We start from the raw sequence: 24,494 nt of genomic DNA, 5'->3' as shown, positions 1-24,494 counted from the left end.
GGCTGCACGCGTCAAGAGGCGTTCAGCCCGAGCGCACGTCAGCGGTGATGGCGTCATTAGGAGGTGTTGTTTTACAAACCGTTTGGTTACGCGCTCAAACAATGAGACTTAAAAAAAAAAGAGAGAGAGAGAGAGAGAGAGAGAGAGAGACAGAGAGAGAGAGAGACAGAGAGAGAGAGAGACAGAGAGAGAGAGCGCGTGTTCAGGGGAGAAGTGATGCAGAGCAAAAGAACCAGCTCCAGTCCGGGGGCCCGGGGGCCCCTGGAGAGAGCGTGGAGCGTGTTCATTGACACATTACGCTACTTTTGCATAAAGAATGACTTCTTACTTTCTTTCCTCCAATGACAGAACATCTTCTCTCCTCCTCTCACTCTCACCCAGAGCGCGCGCTCAGGGAAACAGAGAAAGGTGAACCACGTTTGTAATTATGTCAGAAACACAAGGCCTTGGCACGTGGGATGAATATTTGAGCAAATCAGGAAACGCTTTCTTCTGTCACTTTCATCCCTAAAACATTTGGACTTCTCTTTTTCTCCCGCTCTTCATGTTGCGCGCGTGTTTACGCACTGCGCGGTTTAATGTTTGCTGTTTACTGGCGGAGCATGTTCTACACTCTCTTTTTTTATCCTTTTGATTGAGGAATTACAAATGAATAAAGATGAAATAAAGTATTGTGAAGCTGCAGAAGGCGGACTAAAGCCGCGCCCTGTGACGCGCACGTGTCTCGTTCATATGTTCAATCAGCGCGTTCCAAAGCGCACTCTCCAAGGCACAAAAGCCCTAGGTCTGAATACGGAGCCGCGTCAGCCAGGGCACAGAAATGCGATTAACAGAAAGCCCAAAGAGCACTTGAGATGATCTGTGTCTGCGCACTCTTCATTTGACTCCATTCAGGGGCCTTTGTGCGGCGCGCGCGCACCATCCGCTTCAGGCCAATCCAGAGCGTCTTCTTTAGGTCGGATGTGTGAAGGGCTTTTGTGCGGCGCAGGATGTTGAGGTGGAGGAGGAAAAGTGTGCAGAGCTGACGTGAGAAGATGAGAAAGTCTTTAGGAAACGCAAGTCACTTCAAACGCACCTTTAGGATGGAAACGCAGCTGTGCCAAACGTACAGAGGCGCACGTAAAGCTCCACCAGGGGACATTTAGACAAGAGACATTCAGAGTGTGAAGCTGGGGAGATGGAGAGGCTCGTGCTTCTGCTGCTTTTAAAGACAAGACACTACAGGCAAAACGGGTCAATTTGCTCTTTCAACATGAAAACTTTCATCTAAAAGAACAAAACGGGTCAATCTGCGTCTCAAGGTGTTTTAGAAGAATCAGTGACATTCAAACTAGGAACTTGCTTCTGCCATGAAGTGCAACATGACACAACTATAACAATAGCATAATGGCAGCAAATATAAGAATGTGCTTAAATACAAATAGGCAGATACTTTGACTGAAAACACAATTTGCAGTTTGCTCAGACAAAATTACCATCGCAAATGGATTAGATATTTATGTGTTCCTGAGTCCAACAGCAGAGGGAAAGAAACTGTTCTTATGGGGAGTGGCCTCCTGCCTGAGGGGAGGGGCCTCCTGCCTGAGGGGAGTGGCCTCCTGCCTGAGGGGAGTGGCCTCCTGCCTGAGGGGAGCGGCCTCCTGCCTGAGGGGAGTGGCCTCCTGCCTGAGGGGAGTGGCCTCCTGCCTGAGGGGAGCGGCCTCCTGCCTGAGGGGAGTGGCCTCCTGTCTGAGGGGAGTGGCCTCCTGCCTGAGGGGAGCGGCCTCCTGCCTGAGGGGAGCGGCCTCCTCCTGCCTGAGGGGAGCGGCCTCCTGCCTGAGGGGAGCGGCCTCCTGCCTGAGGGGAGCGGCCTCCTGCCTGAGGGGAGCGGCCTCCTGCCTGAGGGGAGCGGCCTCCTGCCTGAGGGGAGTGGCCTCCTGCCTGAGGGGATATTCTGTGTTGCAAATGTGATTTAATCCTAATTTTCAACTATATCAACAAATATCAGGCTGTTCAGTTTGACCACTGACTTGCCTCGTTTAAAAAGGCATTTTTTTCTGTGTAAACGACAGTGACAATCCAGTTGCATTGAGAGGAAAACTTGGCTTCCCAACTAAAGTGTTTGCCCTTCTGTCTGAGAAAGAGGAAGAGCAGTGTGACGTAAGTATGATCTTTTTATTTCTTGTATTTAGATAAGATAATTTACATTTCACCCTGGAGAGACTCAGACAGAAAACGGGAAAGATAGTTTAGCAAACTTTATTGCGAAGATTATTTGGCGCTCAGACCCCGGCGGAAGACGTAGCGATTATGGGCACTCCATAATCTAATTTAATTAGATGTCTCCCCCAAAAGCCCGGGGTCTGAGCTGCCATGTTATTGTTGATGCTCCAAAGAATAGACGTCGAAGCTGACTAAGGACGGCATATGGCGGGACTAGGAGGTGCCGGCGGACGCGATGCGAGGGACCGCTGGCAGACCGCAGAGCGTGAGGTGGCCGCAGCGCAGCACGGGGGTGCCGGCAGTGGCAGAACAGGAATTGACGGCAGAATGGGAAAAGACGGCGACCGCAGAAAGGACGCAGACATCAGAAATGGAAGTGACGACGGAGCGGAAGGTGACGGTAGACTGCAGGACGGGAGCAGAGACAGCAGAGGTCGACCGTGAACGTGGGGCGCACACGGAATTAGGACAGGCCGGGAGTGGACGGAGCGAGCGTGGCTCGAGAGACGAGGGGACGGTAATGTGGAAATCTAGAACCACCACCAGATTTGTTGAGTTGAGACTGCGCCGGGGGTGCAGGGGATTTTAGGCTGTGGATGTTGGAGGCAGATCGGGGCGATGTACCCCGGGTGGCCACGGATGTAGCGGCTCCTAATCTAAACGAGCCCAGAGTAGAGGGGGACAGATGCGCGGGAACGTGGTTAAACTAAGGCGTTTCTAAGACCAGGGTGCCAAAGTGGGGTGGCCTTCTGAAGATAGGAACGACGAGGAATGGGGCGGCAGGAGAGACCAGTGTGCGTGCTGTGACAAGGCAGGGCCTTAACTTTAAGAGATTTGAAACTTAGATTAAAGTAGATTTAACATAACCCCCCAAAGCCAGAGGAGTCCGTGTAAAAGCGCAGGGAATCGAAGACTGAATGATTCTTCATGGAGAAATAAAGGTGAGACCGACGCCTTCAGCAAAGAGTCGAGAGGGGAGGGGACGGCGCTAGCCAGGTCAAGCCGTGTGGAATTACTGAGATGCTTGGAGCGTAGAGGGGAGGTGCCGGCAAACTGCGTCGAGGGGAAAGCGCCGGCAGACGCGGAGCGTGAGCGTGGAGGTGCCGGCAGACGGCAGAGCGTGTATCAGGGACAGGTGGAGCACCTGGCAGATGAGAATTTCATCGGGAAGGGGAGCAGGGCTTACCTGCAGGATAGCGGGGAGCCGAGCAGGGACAGGTAAGCTGTGGAACGTGGGTCATGGGTGAGCAGAAGATGCGGACGGAAGCGGGACGTGGGAGATGGTAGCGGGACATGGAAGGGAGCGGGAAAGGAGAGGGATGACTGTGAGACATGGGTCACAGTCGGGAGGCGGCCAGGGGGGTGCATGAGAGACGTGGGGCGTGACGGGAACACGTGGGGCGTGACGGGAACGGAACGGTGGGCAGCACCGTGGAAGGTGGGTGATGACTGTGAAACATGAGTCACAGTCGGGGGGCGGCCAGAGGAGTGCAGTGAGGCGCGATCATGGACAGTGGGCAGCAGCAGGAAAGGTGAGGGGTGACTGTGGGATATAGACTGGAGCGGGACAGCGGGTGTAGATATTGCAAATTGGGATGGACGGGGAGTAGGCGGGGCAAGCACGGCCTATAATACCAGGGGACAGGTAATGAGAAAATCCCCCGCGTTAACAGGGACGTTGAGTTTGGTGCTTCCCCAGCGCCTTTGGGAGAAGGGGGACATGCAACCGCTCCGTGCCTCCTCCGCCTTTGGAGGAGGGAGAACATACAGTCACAAACATGAAAAACAGTTGAAGCAAACTAAGCGACTTGTGCGATTTTACACCTAGTGAGAATAGACTTGAATGAGGCCCCGAAATATCGCTTAGATTGTAATTATGCGATAGCCAATAGACAGGATAAGACTGAAGAGAATACTTAATTTCGACTGGGGGCGCCGTTGGGCATCCAATTTAGGGCCGCATGTCTGCAGCGGGCCTGGGGCCAGCCCCCTGGAGTAGAGGATCGAGAGCGCTGACGCGTGTTGGAGAGTCTGACGTGGAGAGGAGCGTATTCTGGAGCTGCTGAGCGATGTAGCTGGACCCGGGTGTCAGCGTGATCCGGTGGAGAGACAGCTGTGGTGTGGGAAAATAGGTGTGATATAAAAATGTCATGTCTTTGCCTGATGCCTTAAAACTTATGTCAACACGTGTGTAACATCCGGGTCAAACTTCTTGTTACGTCCCTGGGAAAACAGAAGACAGCTGCAGGTCAGAGGTCAGAGGATGTCTCACATGCGGTAGAACATTGAGTGTGTTATTCTGCAATATGTTTAGACTGGTTTTGTGCATAAGTGGCACCTGTTATGCCTTAAGAAGCTGAACTCAATCTTTGCTCTGGTCAGAGCTGGAGGGAAAGAAAAGCAAATGTCAGGGAGAGCATTTTGGCTGTGCACGGCTAAAATAAAGAACCACTTTTGAACAAGACAACTTGGTTATATTTCGCCTCATTTTCTCTGTCATTTGTTACAGAATAGTTTCCACAACACAGGACAAACATGGTTTACAGGTATTTGACTTGTAGGACTCCTGAGGCAGTTGACAAGTATTGGCGAAAAACCCAGGACTGGGAGGAGTTTGGGGAGACCATGGAGGAGGACTATCGGTCGGCCCCAAAGACATTCTGGCTCCGGGTGAGTGGGGAGTGGTATGTGATCAGTGTGAGATCAGTATGTCGGGGTCTTGTTCACGAGTGAGGGAAGGATGGGACGTGAGATTGACAGTTGGATCGGTGCAGTGATGCGGGCACTATATCGGACTGTTGTGGTGAAAAGTCGAAAGGCAAAGCTCTCGATTTACCGGTCAATCTACGTTCTGACCTCACCTGTGGTCATGAGCGATAGAACAAGATCGTGGGTTCAAGCAGTCAAAATGAGTTTCCTCCGCCGGGTGGCTGGGCGCTCCCTTAGAGATAGGGGGAGGAGCTCGGCCACACGAGGGGAGCTCGGAGTAGAGCCGCTGCTCCTCCAGCTGAGGTGGCTCGGGCATCTGTTCCGGAGCCTCCTGGGCTCCTCCCTGGGGAGGTGTTTCGGGCATGTACCACCGGGAAGAGGCCCCGGGGAAGACCCAGGACACGCTGGAGGGACTATGTCCCTTCCTTCCTTCATTTTCCGGTGACGTCATTTCCGGTGAGTGTGTCGCGTTTTCAGAGCTGTTCGTTCTTAGAGCCTTTTACCGATTAATCCACGAATTATACACACTATTTACGCATCATATACACAAAAGTGAGCGTTTGATTTCTCCGCAAACAATCCGGAGCCTCAAACCGCTCACTTTTCAGTATTTCGTGGATTAAAAGCCCTCCTCACTCTCTAGCTCCAGCCTGAACTAGCCTAGCGTAGCCTAGCCGCTAGCGTCATGGCTGGATCTACCTTTACCTGTTTGAGCTGTCATATGTCGAGTCAGAACCCTGGCTCCTTCTCTGATGATAGGTGCGTGAAGTGCAGTGTAGTGGTAGTTTTGGAGGCCAGGGTTACGGAGTTAGAAGCGCGGATCCGCTGTTTAGAGGAGCTTAAGTCCAGTTATAGTTCGGTTTTAGCGCGAGGGCTACCGGACCGCGCTGCAGGGCGTAGCATTAGCATTAGCACTAGCAGTAAGGCCGAGCTCAGCCCCTCAGCGTCTCCCGTGCAGCCGGGACTAGACCAGGAACAGAATAGGGACCATTTTGTGACAGTTCGGAGGGGACAAGGCGCTAAACGCCGAACCTCAGAGCGCCGTGAGCTTCACGTCTATAATAGGTTTTCTCCCCTCAGCGATCACACGCCCGCTGAACACACGAGAGAAACTCTTGTAATCGGGAGTTCTATTGTTAGAGACGTGAAGCTGCCAGCTGCTAGCGTTAGGTGTTACCCGGGGGCCAGAATGGGTGACATCGAAGGAAACCTTAGGATCTTAAAGCGGAGTAGGACCCGTTTCCGGCGAGTCGTGGTTCACGCAGGCGGTAACGACGCCCGGCGGAGACAATCAGAGGTGCTCAAAGTTCAAGTAGCCGCGGTGTGTGACCTAGCGAAGTCGATGTCGGACACTGTAATATTTTCTGGTCCCCTGCCCAATCGGATCAATGCTGAATTGTACAGCCGTCTCTCAGCATTCAACAACTGGTTATCCAGATGGTGCCCTCAAAACAACGTTGTCTTTATTGATAACTGGAGTGCGTTTTGGGGAAAGCCCGGGCTCATACGCAGGGATGGCATCCATCCGACTTCGGAGGGTACATCCCTATTAGTTCGGAATTTGACCGATAGTCTTAGTCGTGTTAAGTGACCATCTAGGGATGAGCCCCGGGCGCAGAGCAGCAGTGTAAGACGCTCCTCTGTCGCTGAACTCTCGCCCGCTCTGTTACATGTGAAGTGTTACAAGAGACTGTGTGTGTCCCTCGTGTCCCTCGTGTCCCTCGTACAAATAATGCCAAAAAGTCACATCTCAGAAAAAATATTTCAGGCGTCAGACCAAATAACTTAAGGAAAATAACAATCACAAATGACACAAATAAACAAATGAATAAACACGTAAAATGTGGACTGCTAAACATTAGAGCAATTTCCTCCAAATCGCTCTTAGTTAATGAATTAATTAGTGACAATAACATAGATCTTCTAGCTCTAACTGAAACGTGGCTTCAACAAGACGACTACGTCAGACTAAATGAGTCCACCCCACCCACCCATGTTAACCCCACCCACCCATGTTAACTTTCAGACCGCCAGGAGCACAGGCCGAGGTGGTGGTGTGGCAGTGATCTCCCACTCAAGCGACTCATGAGCCCTAAAACTAACAATGCATTTCACTCATTTGAAAGCCTTATGCTGTCGATCACATGTCCAAATATGAAAAACCAAAAAGGAGTTTTGTTCATAGTTATCTACCGACCTCCTGGTCCCTACTCAGAGTTTTTAACAGAGTTTTCTGACTTTATATCAAACTTAGTGTTAGCCTGGGATAAAATAGTTATAGTTGGAGACTTTAATATCCACGTGAACATGAGTGATGACGCTCTCAGTAATGCCTTCAGCGCCTTGTTAGACAGCATTGGTTTCACTCAGAATGTAAATAAACCGACTCACACTCATAAGAACACTCTGGATCTTGTCCTAACGTATGGAACAGAGATTAGTGACCTCATTGTCCTCCCTCAAAACCCTATATTGTCAGATCATTTCCTAATTACCTTTCAGTTTATTCTTAAAGATCATCCAGTCCCACAAAATAAAGTTATAATGAAAAGGACAATATCTGAAAAATCTATCTCAAAATTCAAAGAAATAATAGAGCCAATATTCAGTGACATGTCATGTGATCATGTCATGTGATCATGTCATGTGATCCTGTCATGTGATCATGTCATGTGATCCTGCTGAGAATAGTTTTAGTCCCAGTTTAAGTGATCAATTTGTCGACTTGACCATGAATTCTCTGAAGTCTGCTCTTGACGTTGTAGCGCCGTTAAAACAGAAGGTCATTAGGCCAAAGCGCGCCTCCCCATGGTACAACCAAGAACTGCGTTCACATAAACAAAGAGTTAGAAAGTTAGAGGGATTATTCCGTCGCTCTCACAGAAGAATCCCTAAAAGCATGGAAAAGTTGCCTGCTGTCCTATAAGCAGGCCCAAAACAGATATTATTCAAATCTAATAGAAGTCAACAAAAGTAACACTAAATTCCTTTTCAGCGCTGTAGCTAGGCTAACAAACTGTCACAGCAGTAGAGCCCTCAATCCCAGCTACACTTAGCTCTGATGATTTCCTCCTATTTTTTAACAATAAAATAAAAACAATCAGAGATAAATTTGATGAAATTACCCCCGCTATTAGCCCTGAACTAGCCCAAGCTGTAAATCTAACGTCCCATATAAATCCAGCTGTAAACCTAGAAAGGTTCACAGCTGTTGATCAAGCAGAGATAACTTCAGCCATTATGTCCTCTAAAAGCTCAACTTGTGTCCTAGACCCCATTCCAAGCTCCTCAAAGACATTCTCCCCCTAATTATAGACCCTATTCTTAATATAATAAATACTTCACTCGAAAGTGTTTATGTTCCACGTCCTTCAAACATGCAGTCATTAAACCTCTTCTGAAAAAGACTCATCTAGATCCCGACCTATTGGTAAACTACAGACCTATTTCAAATCTTCCCTTCGTCTCTAAAATCCTTGAAAAAGTTGTAGTAAAACAGCTTTGTCGCCACCTGCAGGACAATAACTTATTTGAAGTTTTCCAGTCAGGGTTCAGACCCCACCACAGCAGGGTTCAGAGCCCACCACAGCAGGGTTCAGAGCCCATCACAGCAGGGTTCAGAGCCCATCACAGCAGGGTTCAGAGCCCACCACAGCAGGGTTCAGAGCCCACTACAGCAGGGTTCAGAGCCCACCACAGCAGGGTTCAGAGCCCACCACAGCAGGGTCCAGAGCCCACCACAGCAGGGTTCAGAGCCCACCACAGCAGGGTTCAGAGCCCGCTACAGCAGGGTTCAGAGCCCACCACAGCAGGGTCCAGAGCCCACCACAGCAGGGTCCAGAGCCCACCACAGCAGGGTTCAGAGCCCACCACAGCAGGGTCCAGAGCCCACCACAGCAGGGTTCAGAGCCCACCACAGCAGGGTTCAGAGCCCACCACAGCAGGGTTCAGAGCCCACCACAGCAGGGTTCAGAGCCCACTACAGCAGGGTTCAGAGCCCACCACAGCAGGGTTCAGAGCCCACCACAGCAGGGTCCAGAGCCCACCACAGCAGGGTTCAGAGCCCACCACAGCAGGGTTCAGAGCCCGCTACAGCAGGGTTCAGAGCCCACCACAGCAGGGTCCAGAGCCCACCACAGCAGGGTCCAGAGCCCACCACAGCAGGGTTCAGAGCCCACCACAGCAGGGTCCAGAGCCCACCACAGCAGGGTTCAGAGCCCACCACAGCAGGGTCCAGAGCCCACCACAGCAGGGTTCAGAGCCCACCACAGCACTGAAACTGCACTAGTTAAAGTCACAAATGATTTGTTATTAGCCGCTGACGATGGACTGGTCTCAGTCCTGGTTCTGTTGGACCTCAGCGCAGCGTTTGACACCATTGACCACAACATTCTACTGCAGAGGTTAGAATGTGATGTAGGTGTTGGAGGAACAGCCCTCAGCTGCTTTAAATCCTATCTATCTGATAGGTACCAATTTGTTAATGTAAACAAGAGCTCCTCACCAAGCTCTAAAGTAATTTACAGTGTGCCACAGGGTTCGGTACTCGGTCCAATTCTGTTTACTCTTTACATGCTGCCGTTAGGTCTCATGATCAGGTCACATGACATTAACTTCCACTGCTATGCAGATGACACTCAGCTGTATTTATCAATGAAACCTGATCAGAGCGATCAAGTAGACAGACTTAGTACTTGTGTGAAGGAGATAAAAACCTGGATGACACTAAACTACCTGCTTCTTAACCCTGAAAAAACCGAGGTCATTGTGCTGGAGGTCATTGTGCTTGGCCCTAAGCATCTACGAGACGCTCTATCTGAGCAGATAATCACACTGGACAATGTCAGTGTAGCCTCCAGTTCTACTGTAAGAAACCTCAGAGTCTTATTTGACCAGGAGCTCTCATTTAAAGCTCATATAAATCAAGCTTGTAAAACAGCCTATTTCCATTTGCGCAACAAGAGCCAAAATCAGAAGAATCCTGCCTAAAAGTGATGCCGAAAAATTTATCCATGCATTTGTAACGACTAGATTAGACTACTGTAACTCCTGCTTGCAGCGTGTCCTAAAAGCTCCATAAAAAGCTTTCAACTGGTTCAAAATGCAGCAGCAAGATTACTAACAGCAACTAAAAGAAGAGAGCACATTACGCCGGTGCTGGAGTCTCTTCACTGGCTCCTGTCGAGTTTAGAATCAAATTTAAAATTCTACTCTTGACCTACAAAGCCATAAATGACATGGCCCCTCCCACCTCAAAGATGCTATAGAACCATATCATCCAAACAGAGCTCTTCACTCTCAGAATGCTGGCCTTCTGGTGGTGCCAAGAGTCTCTAAAAGTACTGTAGGAGGTAGAGCCTTCTGGTGGTGCCAAGAGTCTCTAAAAGTACAGTAGGAGGTAGAGCCTTCTGGTGGTGCCAAGAGTCTCTAAAAGTACTGTAGGAGGTAGAGCGTTTAGCTCCCAAGCCCCTGTGTTATGGAATCAGCTCCGACCCATGTTAAATATGCTGACACAGTCTCTTCATTTAAGTCCAGGCTTAAAACGTTCCTCTTCGAAATCGCTTATGGTCAGACTAGTTAGGAACAGAAAGATAAACCCACAGCTTTAGCTACGCTGCCCTAGGAGTAACTGTGCTGGGGGAAGTATGACAGCTTGAGCACTATCCTCTTCTTCTTCTGACTACTTATGCTATCAAACAATATTTATTTTTTGATTCCACTTGCAAAGAGTTCACCACCTTCTTTTTCTTTCTCTCACTCCTGAGGACATGTGGACCCAGATGTCCCTCTCCTGGTGAAGTGTCCCTGCCCTGTGTGGACGGTCCCTCATCTGCCTGAAGAGTGGGTCCAGCTCGACTCAGACGGTCCCTCATCTGCCTGAAGAGTGGGTCCAGCTCGACTCAGACGGTCCCTCTTCTGCCTGAAGAGTGGCTCCAGCTCGACTCAGACGGTCCCTCATCTGCCTGAAGAGTGGGTCCAGCTCCAGTCTCCTTGTGTCCGTCTGTGAGAGTGGGATCTCTCCTTCACTGGAACTCCTCCAGGTTTCTACGCTTTTTTCCCAAAGAGGTTTTTATTTGTAGTTTTTCCTGGCCGAGAAGGAGAGTCTAAGGACAGAGGACCCTGGGACATCGTCCCTCGCCACCACAGACATTGTCTGACTCCATCGCCACCACAGACATTGTTGATTCATTTCTCCCTGTGGCCCTCAGAGGCAACTGTTGTTGTGATTTTGGGCCTTACAAAAATAAATTGATTTGATTTGATATGTCTCTCGGCTGGCCTGGGAACGCCTCGGGATCCCCCCGGAGGAGCTGGAGGAAGTGTCTGGGGAGGAGGAAGTCTGGGAGTCCCTGCTTAGACTGTGCCCCGCCCTGTACAAGCAGAAGAAGATGGATGGATGGTTAAGCAGTTCTGAAGTAGTATCATTCAATTTGAGCATGGTGAGCACGGTGAAATTTGACTGTTTGTTGTTCACTTCATTTGTGCAGTTCCTCAGTAGAATTAGCTCTGGTCAGTCTCTGGTCAGTCTCTGGTCAGTCTCTGGTCAGTCTCTGGTCAGTCTCTGGTCACACAAAGCGTTTCTCCCACAGTTCTGGCCACACACTGTCATTTTGCCCTCTGCAGTTTTTCAGTTCAGTGGTTTATTTATGAAGGCTCGGCGCTCCCGTCCCTTTACTCCCGTCCCTTTACTCCAGTCCCTTTACTCCCGTCCCTTTACTCCCGTCCCGTCCCTTTACTCCCATCCCTTTACTCCAGTCCCTTTACTCCCATCCCTTTACTCCCGTCCCGTCCCGTCCCTTTACTCCCGTCCCTTTACTCCCGTCCCGTCCCGTCCCTTTACTTCCGTCCCTTTACTCCCGTCCCGTCCCTTTACTCCCATCCCTTTACTCCTGTCCCGGCCCTTTACTCCCATCCCTTTACTCCCGTCCCGTCCCTTTACTCCCATCCCTTTACTCCTGTCCCGGCCCTTTACTCCCATCCCTTTACTCCCGTCCCGTCCCTTTACTCCCATCCCTTTACTCCAGTCCCTTTACTCCCGTCCCTTTACTCCCGTCCCGTCCCTTTACTCCCATCCCTTTACTCCCGTCCCGTCCCGTCCCTTTACTCCCGTCCCGTCCCTTTACTCCCATCCCTTTACTCCCGTCCCGTCCCGTCCCTTTACTCCCATCCCTTTACTCCCGTCCCGTCCCTTTACTCCCATCCCTTTACTCCCGTCCCGTCCCGTCCCTTTACTCCCATCCCTTTACTCCCGTCCCGTCCCTTTACTCCCGTCCCTTTACTCCCGTCCCGTCCCGTCCCTTTACTCCCGTCCCTTTACTCCCGTCCCGTCCCTTTACTCCCATCCCGTCCCTTTACTCCAGTCCCTTTACTCCCGTCCGTGCATATTCTACTCTTTATTCATTTAGATTACATTTACAGTTACATTACAGTTACATTACAGTTACACTACAGTTACTTCCATAGACACACGAGTGAGAGGCCAGAGACGTGAGAGAATGGATCAGAGTTTAAGCACGTCTTCTCACATACAGCTCTGTCTCACTGCTCCATTCACTCGCTCACATCAGACGTCCCTGTCTCACTGCTCCATTCACTCTCTCACATCAGACGTCCCTGTCTCACTGCTCCATTCACTCTCTCACATCAGACGTCCCTGTCTCACTGCTCCATTCACTCTCTCACGTCAGACGTCCCTGTCTCACTGCTCCATTCACTCTCTCACATCAGACGTCCCTGTCTCACTGCTCCATTCACTCTCTCACATCAGACGTCCCTGTCTCACTGCTCCATTCACTCTCTCACATCAGACGTCCCTGTCTCACTGCTCCATTCACTCTCTCACATCAGACGTCCCTGTCTCACTGCTCCATTCACTCTCTCACATCAGACGTCCCTGTCTCACTGCTCCATTCACTCTCTCACATCAGACGTCCCTGTCTCACTGCTCCATTCACTCTCTCACATCAGACGTCCCTGTCTCACTGCTCCATTCACTCTCTCACATCAGACGTCCCTGTCTCACTGCTCCATTCACTCTCTCACATCAGACGTCCCTGTCTCACTGCTCCATTCACTCGCTCACATCTTCTCACGTACAGCTCTGTCCATCATTCTCTCCTTCAACATTTGACCTTTTTTTTTTATTATTCCAAACACAAAGAAACCGAAAGAGAAAAAAACAGAATAAGAGACAAAGCAAAGAAAATAAACAGAAGGCAAATAGTATAAAGCAGCATAAACTCCTGGTCCTTAATCGTTGGTACAATGTGTGTCTCATTTGTTGTGAGGGTCTTATTCCCTGTCAACAGGGTTAAACATGGTAGAAAAAGCTTCAGTTGTAGTCATCTGGACTCAGTTTGAAAAAATAGACATTTCGACTCTCATCCAAGAGTCATTGTCAATAAAAGAATTTAGGTCGAGAACTCCGATATTAATACTGTTCTGTGGTAAGACCCGCCCATTGGGCGGAGCCTTCCTGAAGTAGAAAGAGTTGTTTGTTTCAACAGAAACTCCCCCCTTGTATCTACCGAGCCTATTCAGAATCTTAATGGGCTATTAGAATCCTCTTTGTCTTTGTGAGACCCTGGCTCAACCACCCTGAGGACCTGATTAGCATCTAAATGTCCTGGTCCTGGTCCTCTACCTTTCCAGGGGTTCAGTAACCCATTATAAATAACAGGAAGATTAAACCTTAGCCCTCCATTTCTGTTTAAAGAAGGTCTTTCTTTTTTAACAAAAATGGCTTCCTTGACTCCTCTTTCAAACCATCTTTTCTCCTGCTTCAAACCTTCACCTCACCGTCTTCAAACGAGTGATTAGAGGCTTCAAGATGGAGATGCACGGCACTCTGAGGTCCTGAACTTGTATTTCTTCTGTGCTGATAAAGCCTCTTGTGTAGAGGCTGTTTTGTCTCACCTATGTACCGTTCTTTACAGCTTTCTTCACTGCATTGGATCGAATAAACTACATTGCTCTGTTTTTGAGTCGGCAACTTGTCCTTAGGGTGAACCAGTTTTTGTCTTAAAGTGTTTCCTGGTTTAAAATAAACAGGGACTTCGTGTTGTCTAAAAATTCTCTGCAGTTTTTCCGACAGGCCAGACACATAAGGGATAGAAACACCCTTCCTTCTCTGTTCAGTTTCCCTTTTGTCCTGCTTCTTGGTTCTCTTCACTCTGTTGAGGGCCCAAGCGGGGTAACCACAGGCTGAGAGGGCATTTCGGACATGTTTTTCCTCTTTCTTCTTGCCCTCTGAGCTGGTGGACACACCTTGAGCTCTGTGTTGTAAGGTTCTGATCACACCCAGCTTGTGCTGTAGTGGGTGGTTGGAGCCAAAGAGCAGATACTGGTCCGTGTGTGTAGGTTTCCTATATACTTCTATTTGGAGTTTCCCGTCCTCTCCTCTGACCGTGGAACAATCAAGAAAGGCCAAGCGATTCTCCTTAGCGTCTTCTCTTGTAAACCTGATATGTGGGTCCACAGCATTGATGTGATCAGAGAAGGTTTCCAGCTCTTGTTTCTTGATTGTTACAAAAGTATCATCGACATAGCGGAGCCACAGTTTTGGGGCGGAGCCTGAGAATGAGGACAGTGCCTTCTTCTCAAAGTGCTCCATGTACAGGTTGGCCACTATGGGAGACACGGGCGAGCCCATGGCCTAAATTCTTTTATTGACAATGACTCTTGGATGAGAGTCGAAACGTCTACTTTTTCAAACTGAGTCCAGATGAAACAACTGAAGCTTTTTCTACCATGGAACACGCCTGGACGAATGAGGGATTACACCCACAGGGTTAAACAGGGTTAAACAGGGTTAAACAGGGTTAAACAGGGTTAAACAGGGTTACACAAGGTTAAACAGGGTTACACAAGGTTAAACAGGGTTAAACAGGGTTAAACAGGGTTAAACAGGGTTACACAGGGTTAAACAGGGTTAAACAGGGTTAAACAGGGTTACACAGGGTTAAACAGGGTTAAACAGGGTTACACAGGGTTAAACAGGGTTAAACAGGGTTAAACAGGGTTAAACAGGGTTACACAGGGTTACACAGGGTTATACAGGGTTAAACAGGGTTACACAGGGTTAAACAGGGTTAAACAGGGTTAAACAGGGTTAAACAGGGTTAAACAGGGTTAAACAGGGTTACACAGGGTTACACAAGGTTAAACAGGGTTACACAAGGTTAAACAGGGTTAAACAGGGTTAAACAGGGTTACACAGGGTTAAACAGAGTTAAACAGGGTTAAACAGGGTTACACAAGGTTAAACAGGGTTACACAAGGTTAAACAGGGTTAAACAGGGTTAAACAGGGTTAAACAGGGTTACACAGGGTTAAACAGGGTTAAACAGAGTTAAACAGGGTTAAACAGGGTTACACAAGGTTAAACAGGGTTACACAAGGTTAAACAGGGTTAAACAGGGTTAAACAGGGTTAAACAGGGTTACACAGGGTTATACAGGGTTAAAGAGAGTTAAACAGGGTTAAACAGGGTTACACAAGGTTAAACAGGGTTACACAAGGTTAAACAGGGTTAAACAGGGTTAAACAGGGTTAAACAGGGTTACACAGGGTTAAACAGGGTTACACAGGGTTAAACAGGGTTACACAGGGTTACACAGGGTTATACAGGGTTAAAGAGAGTTAAACAGGGTTAAACAGGGTTACACAGGGTTAAACAGGGTTAAACAGGGTTAAACAGGGTTAAACAGAGTTAAACAGGGTTAAACAGGGTTACACAAGGTTAAACAGGGTTAAACAGGGTTACACAAGGTTAAACAGGGTTACACAGGGTTATATAGGGTTAAACAGGGTTAAACAGGGTTACACAAGGTTAAACAGGGTTAAACAGGGTTACACAAGGTTAAACAGGGTTACACAGGGTTAAACAGGGTTAAACAGGGTTAAACAAGGTTAAACAGGGTTACACAGGGTTAAACAGGGTTAAACAGGGTTAAACAGGGTTACACAGGGTTATATAGGGTTAAACAGGGTTAAACAGGGTTAAACAGGGTTACACAAGGTTAAACAGGGTTAAACAGAGTTAAACAAGGTTAAACAGGGTTACACAGGGTTAAACAGGGTTAAACAGGGTTAAACAAGGTTAAACAGGGTTACACAGGGTTAAACAGGGTTAAACAGGGTTAAACAGGGTTACACAGGGTTATATAGGGTTAAACAGGGTTACACAAGGTTAAACAGGGTTAAACAGGGTTAAACAAGGTTAAACAGGGTTACACAGGGTTATATAGGGTTAAACAGGGTTAAACAGGGTTACACAAGGTTAAACAGGGTTAAACAGAGTTAAACAAGGTTAAACAGGGTTACACAGGGTTATATAGGGTTAAACAGGGTTAAACAGGGTTACACAAGGTTAAACAGGGTTAAACAGGGTTACACAAGGTTAAACAGGGTTAAACAGAGTTAAACAAGGTTAAACAGGGTTACACAGGGTTAAACAGGGTTAAACAGGGTTAAACAAGGTTAAACAGGGTTACACAGGGTTAAACAGGGTTAAACAGGGTTAAACAGGGTTACACAGGGTTATATAGGGTTAAACAGGGTTAAACAGGGTTAAACAGGGTTAAACAGGGTTAAACAGGGTTAAACAGGGTTACACAAGGTTAAACAGGGTTAAACAGGGTTAAACAGGGTTAAACAGGGTTAAACAGGGTTAAACAGGGTTACACAGGGTTAAACAGGGTTAAACAGGGTTACACAAGGTTCATGGCAATCACAGTTTCTCCAGCAGTTCATTTTCCTGTGAATAGTGTGGATGCAATTTGACACAGTGTTATTTATTCTTAACCTTTATTTAAAAAGAACCCATGTGATGGAGAGTTATTTTACAATGTGACCTGGGCACAGTAACTTTAAAACAAAAAACATTTAAGAACAAATAACTTTTATATAATAATAATTTTAATTATTATCTTTTAATTTTTTTTTAATCACTTGAGCTTCAAGCCCTGAATGAGACCAGTTCTCCTGACCTCGTGTCCTCATGTTTATGGCGGTTGGCAGTGTGTGTTCTTGACAAAGCCCAAGAGGTCATGAGATGTCTTTTTTATTGTATCCTATAGAAGTTCTTCTTCCCCTCAGACTTTGTCGTAGTCCTTAAAAGTTCTTATTCCATTGTTGTTGTTGTTTTAGTTGTTGTTTTATGGCGGTTGGCATCCGAGTGTTGCATTACCGCCAGACTTTATTCCTTAGACTGTTGTTGTTGTTGTTGTTGTTGTTGTTGTTGTTGTTGTTGTTGTTGTTGTTGTTTTATGGCGGTTGGCATCCGAGTGTTGCATTACCGCCAGACTTTATTCCTTAGACTGTTGTTGTTGTTGTTGTTGTTGTTGTTGTTGTTGTTTTATGGCGGTTGGCATCCGAGTGTTGCATTACCGCCAGACTTTATTCCTTAGACTGTTGTTGTTGTTGTTGTTGTTGTTGTTGTTGTTGTTGTTGTTGTTTTATGGCGGTTGGCATCCGAGTGTTGCATTACCGCCAGACTTTATTCCTTAGACTGTTGTTGTTGTTGTTGTTGTTGTTGTTGTTGTTGTTGTTGTTGTTGTTGTTTTATGGCGGTTGGCATCCGAGTGTTGCATTACCGCCAGACTTTATTCCTTAGACTGTTGTTGTTGTTGTTGTTGTTGTTGTTGTTGTTGTTGTTTTATGGCGGTTGGCATCCGAGTGTTGCATTACCGCCAGACTTTATTCCTTAGACTGTTGTTGTTGTTGTTGTTGTTGTTGTTGTTGTTGTTGTTTTATGGCGGTTGGCATCCAATTGTTGCATTACCGCCAGACTTTATTCCTTAGACTTTTCGTAGTCCTCAGACTGTCGTAGTCCGTAAAAGAACTCCTTCCATTGCTTTAGTGTTACAAAGCCCATGAGGTCATGATATGTCTTTGTGACTAGAATAGTTGTGGTTGTTTCAGAGACCGACCGGCTTTATTCCAGGGAGACTCTTCTTCATCTTCCTCTCCTTCTTTGACGTTCGGTGCTTCCACCGTACAGCTTTATTCTTCAGGCTTCATTCTATAGGCTTTAATATTTCCACTGATGTCGCTGCTTGGTAGCCGTGCGTCTACGAGACTGGACGAGGACAGAAGACGGAGGAGAGTGGATCGGTGGTCGAAGACGTTCTGGACGGCGTGGAGGAGCAGCCTTTTCTGGCTGCACGTGCCCGGAAACGTAAAAAGTCCCTTAGCTCGTCCGAGGGTTCTGGGAATGAGCAGCAGGATGAGGCTGAAGCTATTGATGTCCGGAGTGAGAGCAGAGACTGTAAGGTGTGTTCTTGTGTGTTCTTGTGTGTTCTTGTGTGTTCTTGTGTGTTCTTGTGTGTTCTTGTGTGTTCGTGTGTGTTCTTGTGTGTTCTTGTGTGTTCTTGTGTGTTCTTGTGTGTTCTTGTGTGTTCTTGTGTGTTCTTGTGTGTTCCTGTGTGTTCCTGTGTGTTCTTGTGTGTTCTTGTGTGTTCTTGTGTGTTCTTGTGTGTTCCTGTGTGTTCTTGTGTGTCTTGTGTGTTCTTGTGTGTTCCTGTGTGTTCTTGTGTGTTCTTGTGTGTTCCTGTGTGTTCCTGTGTGTTCTTGTGTGTTCTTGTGTGTTCTTGTGTGTTCTTGTGTGTTCCTGTGTGTTCCTGTGTGTTCTTGTGTGTTCCTGTGTGTTCCTGTGTGTTCTTGTGTGTTCTTGTGTGTTCTTGTGTGTTCTTGTGTGTTCCTGTGTGTTCCTGTGTGTTCCTGTGTGTTCTTGTGTGTCTTGTGTGTTCTTGTGTGTTCCTGTGTGTTCCTGTGTGTTCTTGTGTGTTCCTGTGTGTTCCTGTGTGTTCTTGTGTGTTCTTGTGTGTTCCTGTGTGTTCCTGTGTGTTCTTGTGTGTTCCTGTGTGTTCTTGTGTGTTCTTGTGTGTTCTTGTGTGTTCTTGTGTGTTCTTGTGTGTTCTTGTGTGTTCCTGTGTGTTCCTGTGTGTTCTTGTGTGTCTTGTGTGTTCTTGTGTGTTCTTGTGTGTTCTTGTGTGTTCTTGTGTGTTCTTGTGTGTTCTTGTGTGTTCCTGTGTGTTCTTGTGTGTTCTTGTGTGTTCTTGTGTGTTCCTGTGTGTTCCTGTGTGTTCCTGTGTGTCTTGTGTGTTCTTGTGTGTTCTTGTGTGTTCTTGTGTGTTCCTGTGTGTTCCTGTGTGTTCTTGTGTGTCTTGTGTGTTCTTGTGTGTTCTTGTGTGTTCTTGTGTGTTCTTGTGTGTTCTTGTGTGTTCCTGTGTGTTCTTGTGTGTTCTTGTGTGTTCTTGTGTGTTCCTGTGTGTTCCTGTGTGTTCTTGTGTGTTCTTGTGTGTTCTTGTGTGTTCTTGTGTGTTCTTGTGTGTTCTTGTGTGTTCCTGTGTGTTCTTGTGTGTTCTTGTGTGTTCTTGTGTGTTCTTGTGTGTTCTTGTGTGTTCCTGTGTGTTCTTGTGTGTTCCTGTGTGTTCTTGTGTGTTCTTGTGTGTTCTTGTGTGTTCTTGTGTGTTCTTGTGTGTTCCTGTGTGTTCTTGTGTGTTCTTGTGTGTTCCTGTGTGTTCCTGTGTGTTCTTGTGTGTTCCTGTGTGTTCTTGTGTGTTCTTGTGTGTTCTTGTGTGTTCGTGTGTGTTCTTGTGTGTTCTTGTGTGTTCCTGTGTGTTCCTGTGTGTTCTTGTGTGTTCTTGTGTGTTCTTGTGTGTTCTTGTGTGTTCTTGTGTGTTCCTGTGTGTTCTTGTGTGTTCTTGTGTGTTCTTGTGTGTTCGTGTGTGTTCTTGTGTGTTCTTGTGTGTTCTTGTGTGTTCTTGTGTGTTCTTGTGTGTTCTTGTGTGTTCTTGTGTGTTCTTGTGTGTTCTTGTGTGTTCTTGTGTGTTCTTGTGTGTTCTTGTGTGTTCCTGTGTGTTCCTGTGTGTTCTTGTGTGTTCTTGTGTGTTCTTGTGTGTTCTTGTGTGTTCGTGTGTGTTCTTGTGTGTTCTTGTGTGTTCCTGTGTGTTCTTGTGTGTTCTTGTGTGTTCTTGTGTGTTCTTGTGTGTTTGTGTGTGTTCTTGTGTGTTCTTGTGTGTCTTGTGTGTTCTTGTGTGTTCTTGTGTGTTCTTGTGTGTTCTTGTGTGTTCTTGTGTGTTCTTGTGTGTTCCTGTGTGTTCTTGTGTGTTCCTGTGTGTTCTTGTGTGTTCCTGTGTGTTCCTGTGTGTTCTTGTGTGTTCTTGTGTGTTCCTGTGTGTTCGTGTGTGTTCTTGTGTGTTCTTGTGTGTTCCTGTGTGTTCCTGTGTGTTCTTGTGTGTTCTTGTGTGTTCTTGTGTGTTCCTGTGTGTTCTTGTGTGTTCTTGTGTGTTCTTGTGTGTTTGTGTGTGTTCTTGTGTGTTCTTGTGTGTTCTTGTGTGTTCTTGTGTGTTCTTGTGTGTTCTTGTGTGTTCCTGTGTGTTCTTGTGTGTTCGTGTGTGTTCTTGTGTGTTCGTGTGTGTTCTTGTGTGTTCTTGTGTGTTCTTGTGTGTTCGTGTGTGTTCTTGTGTGTTCTTGTGTGTTCTTGTGTGTTCTTGTGTGTTCTTGTGTGTTCTTGTGTGTTCTTGTGTGTTCTTGTGTGTTCTTGTGTGTTCTTGTGTGTTCCTGTGTGTTCCTGTGTGTTCTTGTGTGTTCTTGTGTGTTCTTGTGTGTTCTTGTGTGTTCCTGTGTGTTCTTGTGTGTTCCTGTGTGTTCTTGTGTGTCTTGTGTGTTCTTGTGTGTTCCTGTGTGTTCTTGTGTGTTCTTGTGTGTTCCTGTGTGTTCCTGTGTGTTCTTGTGTGTTCTTGTGTGTTCTTGTGTGTTCTTGTGTGTTCCTGTGTGTTCCTGTGTGTTCTTGTGTGTTCCTGTGTGTTCCTGTGTGTTCTTGTGTGTTCTTGTGTGTTCTTGTGTGTTCTTGTGTGTTCCTGTGTGTTCCTGTGTGTTCCTGTGTGTTCTTGTGTGTCTTGTGTGTTCTTGTGTGTTCCTGTGTGTTCCTGTGTGTTCCTGTGTGTCTTGTGTGTTCTTGTGTGTTCTTGTGTGTTCTTGTGTGTTCCTGTGTGTTCCTGTGTGTTCTTGTGTGTTCCTGTGTGTTCTTGTGTGTTCTTGTGTGTTCTTGTGTGTTCCTGTGTGTTCCTGTGTGTTCTTGTGTGTTCCTGTGTGTTCTTGTGTGTTCTTGTGTGTTCTTGTGTGTTCTTGTGTGTTCTTGTGTGTTCTTGTGTGTTCCTGTGTGTTCCTGTGTGTTCCTGTGTGTCTTGTGTGTTCTTGTGTGTTCTTGTGTGTTCTTGTGTGTTCTTGTGTGTTCTTGTGTGTTCTTGTGTGTTCCTGTGTGTTCTTGTGTGTTCTTGTGTGTTCTTGTGTGTTCCTGTGTGTTCCTGTGTGTTCTTGTGTGTCTTGTGTGTTCTTGTGTGTTCTTGTGTGTTCTTGTGTGTTCCTGTGTGTTCCTGTGTGTTCTTGTGTGTCTTGTGTGTTCTTGTGTGTTCTTGTGTGTTCTTGTGTGTTCTTGTGTGTTCTTGTGTGTTCCTGTGTGTTCTTGTGTGTTCTTGTGTGTTCTTGTGTGTTCCTGTGTGTTCCTGTGTGTTCTTGTGTGTTCTTGTGTGTTCTTGTGTGTTCTTGTGTGTTCTTGTGTGTTCTTGTGTGTTCCTGTGTGTTCTTGTGTGTTCTTGTGTGTTCTTGTGTGTTCTTGTGTGTTCTTGTGTGTTCCTGTGTGTTCTTGTGTGTTCCTGTGTGTTCTTGTGTGTTCTTGTGTGTTCTTGTGTGTTCTTGTGTGTTCTTGTGTGTTCCTGTGTGTTCTTGTGTGTTCTTGTGTGTTCCTGTGTGTTCCTGTGTGTTCTTGTGTGTTCCTGTGTGTTCTTGTGTGTTCTTGTGTGTTCTTGTGTGTTCGTGTGTGTTCTTGTGTGTTCTTGTGTGTTCCTGTGTGTTCCTGTGTGTTCTTGTGTGTTCTTGTGTGTTCTTGTGTGTTCTTGTGTGTTCTTGTGTGTTCCTGTGTGTTCTTGTGTGTTCTTGTGTGTTCTTGTGTGTTCGTGTGTGTTCTTGTGTGTTCTTGTGTGTTCTTGTGTGTTCTTGTGTGTTCTTGTGTGTTCTTGTGTGTTCTTGTGTGTTCTTGTGTGTTCTTGTGTGTTCCTGTGTGTTCTTGTGTGTTCTTGTGTGTTCTTGTGTGTTCTTGTGTGTTCTTGTGTGTTCTTGTGTGTTCTTGTGTGTTCTTGTGTGTTCCTGTGTGTTCCTGTGTGTTCTTGTGTGTTCTTGTGTGTTCTTGTGTGTTCTTGTGTGTTCTTGTGTGTTCTTGTGTGTTCTTGTGTGTTCTTGTGTGTTCCTGTGTGTTCGTGTGTGTTCCTGTGTGTTCGTGTGTGTTCTTGTGTGTTCTTGTGTGTTCTTGTGTGTTCCTGTGTGTTCCTGTGTGTTCTTGTGTGTTCCTGTGTGTTCTTGTGTGTTCCTGTGTGTTCCTGTGTGTTCTTGTGTGTTCTTGTGTGTTCGTGTGTGTTCCTGTGTGTTCCTGTGTGTTCTTGTGTGTTCTTGTGTGTTCCTGTGTGTTCCTGTGTGTTCCTGTGTGTTCTTGTGTGTTCTTGTGTGTTCCTGTGTGTTCTTGTGTGTTCTTGTGTGTTCTTGTGTGTTCTTGTGTGTTCCTGTGTGTTCCTGTGTGTTCTTGTGTGTTCTTGTGTGTTCTTGTGTGTTCCTGTGTGTTCTTGTGTGTTCTTGTGTGTTCTTGTGTGTTCTTGTGTGTTCCTGTGTGTTCCTGTGTGTTCTTGTGTGTTCTTGTGTGTTCTTGTGTGTTCTTGTGTGTTCTTGTGTGTTCTTGTGTGTTCTTGTGTGTTCCTGTGTGTTCTTGTGTGTTCTTGTGTGTTCTTGTGTGTTCTTGTGTGTTCTTGTGTGTTCTTGTGTGTTCCTGTGTGTTCTTGTGTGTTCTTGTGTGCTCTTGTGTGTTCTTGTGTGTTCTTGTGTGTTCTTGTGTGTTCTTGTGTGTTCTTGTGTGTTCCTGTGTGTTCTTGTGTGTTCTTGTGTGTTCTTGTGTGTTCTTGTGTGTTCCTGTGTGTTCTTGTGTGTTTGTGTGTGTTCTTGTGTGTTCTTGTGTGTTCTTGTGTGTTCCTGTGTGTCTTGTGTGTTCTTGTGTGTTCTTGTGTGTTCTTGTGTGTTCTTGTGTGTTCCTGTGTGTTCTTGTGTGTTCTTGTGTGTTCTTGTGTGTTCCTGTGTGTTCTTGTGTGTTTGTGTGTGTTCTTGTGTGTTCTTGTGTGTTCTTGTGTGTTCCTGTGTGTTCTTGTGTGTTCCTGTGTGTCTTGTGTGTTCTTGTGTGTTCTTGTGTGTTCTTGTGTGTTCTTGTGTGTTCTTGTGTGTTCTTGTGTGTTCCTGTGTGTTCTTGTGTGTTCTTGTGTGTTCTTGTGTGTTCCTGTGTGTTCTTGTGTGTTCTTGTGTGTTCCTGTGTGTTCTTGTGTGTTCTTGTGTGTTCTTGTGTGTTCTTGTGTGTTCTTGTGTGTTCTTGTGTGTTCTTGTGTGTTCTTGTGTGTTCTTGTTTGCTCTTGTAAAGAAGAGTTAACGCCGAGATAATAAACACCACGTTCTTTCTCTTCTACTTGACAAAAGCTGTTGTTGTAGTTGAGTTTGTGTTTGTGCTGTTGGCCGTGCACTCTTCACTCGTCTTCACTCGTCTTCACACGTCTTCACTCGTCTTCACACGTCTTCACTCGTCTTCACTCGTCTTCACTCGTCTTCACTCGTCTTCACTCGTCTTCACACGTCTTCACTCGTCTTCACTCGTCTTCACACGTCTTCACTCGTCTTCACTCGTCTTCACTCGTCTTCACACGTCTTCACACGTCTTCACTCGTCTTCACTCGTCTTCACACGTCTTCACTCGTCTTCACACGTCTTCACACGTCTTCACACGTCTTCACACGTCTTCACTCGTCTTCACTCGTCTTCACTCGTCTTCACTCGTCTTCACACGTCTTCACTCGTCTTCACACGTCTTCACTCGTCTTCACTCGTCTTCACACGTCTTCACTCGTCTTCACACGTCTTCACTCGTCTTCACTCGTCTTCACACGTCTTCACTCGTCTTCACTCGTCTTCACACGTCTTCACTCGTCTTCACTCGTCTTCACACGTCTTCACACGTCTTCACACGTCTTCACACGTCTTCACTCGTCTTCACTCGTCTTCACTCGTCTTCACTCGTCTTCACACGTCTTCACTCGTCTTCACACGTCTTCACTCGTCTTCACTCGTCTTCACACGTCTTCACACGTCTTCACTCGTCTTCACTCGTCTTCACACGTCTTCACTCGTCTTCACTCGTCTTCACTCGTCTTCACTCGTCTTCACACGTCTTCACTCGTCTTCACACGTCTTCACTCGTCTTCACTCGTCTTCACACGTCTTCACTCGTCTTCACTCGTCTTCACACGTCTTCACACGTCTTCACTCGTCTTCACTCGTCTTCACTCGTCTTCACTCGTCTTCACACGTCTTCACACGTCTTCACACGTCTTCACTCGTCTTCACACGTCTTCACTCGTCTTCACTCGTCTTCACACGTCTTCACACGTCTTCACTCGTCTTCACTCGTCTTCACACGTCTTCACTCGTCTTCACACGTCTTCACTCGTCTTCACACGTCTTCACACGTCTTCACTCGTCTTCACACGTCTTCA

This window comes from Eucyclogobius newberryi, unplaced genomic scaffold (genome assembly GCF_026437365.1).
Source record: "Eucyclogobius newberryi isolate DKJ021-1_F unplaced genomic scaffold, fEucNew1.0.hap1 SCAF_16, whole genome shotgun sequence".
NCBI classification, from domain to species: domain Eukaryota; kingdom Metazoa; phylum Chordata; class Actinopteri; order Gobiiformes; family Gobiidae; genus Eucyclogobius; species Eucyclogobius newberryi.
This window is presented reverse-complemented; position numbering follows the sequence as displayed.